The sequence below is a fragment of the Ipomoea triloba genome, chromosome 9 (assembly GCF_003576645.1).
Source record: "Ipomoea triloba cultivar NCNSP0323 chromosome 9, ASM357664v1".
Classification (NCBI taxonomy): domain Eukaryota; kingdom Viridiplantae; phylum Streptophyta; class Magnoliopsida; order Solanales; family Convolvulaceae; genus Ipomoea; species Ipomoea triloba.
In genome coordinates this window covers 27,183,826-27,186,288 of record NC_044924.1, presented here as the reverse complement: position 1 = coordinate 27,186,288, position 2,463 = coordinate 27,183,826, and positions in this window count along the sequence as shown.

The window sequence follows — 2,463 nt, the reverse complement described above, 5'->3', positions numbered from 1 at the left end:
TTGCTAGGGTGTTGCGTGAGTTCTTACTTCATGCTTTAGCAGATTAGCTCGCTTGTCAAACTTACCGTATGCGCTGAAAATAAAATCAATGATCTTTTCTTGCTNTCACTCAGATTCGAGAGGTAACACCCTCAGCTATCCAAGTACTATTCGAAGACAGGGCACAAGCCCAGGGGGAACCTCAGGCTACACTGGCCACTGAGGTTGAGAGAGTGCCCCCTACCAGGTCTCAGTCAGGAGCTTTATCTGTAAGTCTACATGCTGATGATGATGCTGAGGGTGCTGATGAGTCTGTTGTCGAGCCTCGAGAGGAGGTTCGAGAGATTGAAGGTACTGGGATCAGTGATCCAGTACAGACAGAAGTTGAGGAACCACGAGAGGTGGTTCGAGAAGTAACAGTGGAAGCTGCATCGGCAACAGAAATCCTATCTGCTGGATCTCATGACTTTAATGATGATGCTACTACTCAGTTAGATCGCCGTGGTGAAGATGCAACAAGCCTAAGTGACTTCTCCAGGGTTCTTCGATGGATAAACTGGAGAACAGGCCCTTTTGATCAACTGATTGCACAAGCAGCAGATATGGAGGCTGAGGAGATGTTCGCGTTGAACTGGTTAAACCTCACAGAACTCCCAGCCAGTGAACTTCTTGACCTTGCCCATGAGATGCACGTAACCAGGAGAAATCTTGGTCGACCTGACAAGGGAAAGGGCATAGCTGTTGATGAACAAGAAGTCGAGCCTGACACGGACCGTGAATCAGAAGCCAAATTTCAAGAAGATATCAGGCTTGCCACTGCTCTATCATTGGGACATCAAGTAGAGGATACGAGAGGTCCAGGAGAGACCTCTGGGATTGCTCGAGATGATTCTGAGAATCCAATACCAACAGCCGCAATCCCCTTGTCCCAAGTAAATTTCTCTGCTCTGGACGAACAGGTAGCAGCTTTGAGAGGTGAATCCGAGACCTCTGAAGCACTTGAGGTGGCACCCAGCTCAGTCATACTGCTGCCAGCACCTGAGTCCACACCCTCGAATGACACCGATGAAGCACAGACAATTCGAGAGGGTGAAATACCGTTGCTCCAACTCCCAGGTTTTCCCATCGATATGGAAAGAGAAAGGTGGAGTGCACCAGCTGCTCCTGAAACAATAGTGATTCCTGACTCACCTGAGCAAGCTGAGGTACAATCTGATGAGCAACGAGAGCAAAATGTCCCAAGTCCTGCTGGTTCGAGAGGTATTGAGGAGGACGATGCGACCATCGAAGGTGGAAACAGGGAAGCACCTGTCGACACTTCGTCTCCAACCTCACCAGCAGATGACCAAGTTCCCAGCACTAGTTCGAGAGATCACGTTGAGGGGGAACTTCTATTGGATGGAAACCGGGAAGCGTCCAATACCGAAGATCCCTCCCTGGCTGATCCAATCTCAACAGTCGCTGAAGCTGAGGCTCTAGGTTCGAGAGGTGAAGAGCAAGAAGTGATCCATCCCTCAGGTGGAAACCGGGAAGCGCCTTTATCAATTACCTTCACCTGGACATATCAGATAAATATCTAGAGCAGGTGAACTCAAAGGACCCCATCAAGACACGAGCAGCCATAAACGAGAAGAGGAAAGCAGACAAGCAGTAATCTCTCGATGTCTACATGCATTCGAAATTCATGTTGTTCTTTATCTTCTTTCTTTTCTGCTATTTCATGTAAAACATTCCCGTTTTGTTAATATATATATATATATATATCTTTTGCTAGGGTGTTGCGTGAGTTCTTACTTCATGCTTTAGCAGATTAGCTCGCTTGTCAAACTTACCGTATGCGCTGAAAATAAAATCAATGATCTTTTCTTGCTAATCAGGCATACAAGTAAATATAAGTGTTGGCATCATCAAAAAGGGGGAAATTGTTAGGAACAAAATGTATTAGGTTTTGATGATACCAAAATGTATCTTAGAATCCCCTAAGTCTCGAAAGATAGGAATCAATGTAAGTTCGACAAGTAAACTAAGAGCGAAAATACAACCGGGTAACTTGAGCTCAACTCGAAAAATATTTAAGCTTAAGGTAAACTTGTGTGAACATCTTAGAAAGTCTCGTGTTGTAATCCTATAGATAGATCAGAAGAAGGCACGGGACAACACTGGAGGAATAAGGGTCTGCGAGACATCAACTANAGTACAGACAGAAGTTGAGGAACCACGAGAGGTGGTTCGAGAAGTAATAGTGGAAGCTGCATCGGCAACAAAAATCCTATCTGCTGGATCTCATGACTTTAATGATGATGCTACTACTCAGTTAGATCGCCGTGGTGAAGATGCCTCTGACTTCTCCAGGGTTCTTCGATGGATAAACTGGAGAACTGGCCCTTTTGATCAACTGATTGCACAAGCAGCAGATATGGAGGCTGAGGAGATGTTCGCGTTGAACTGGTTAAACCTCACAGAACTCCCAGCCAGTGAACTTCT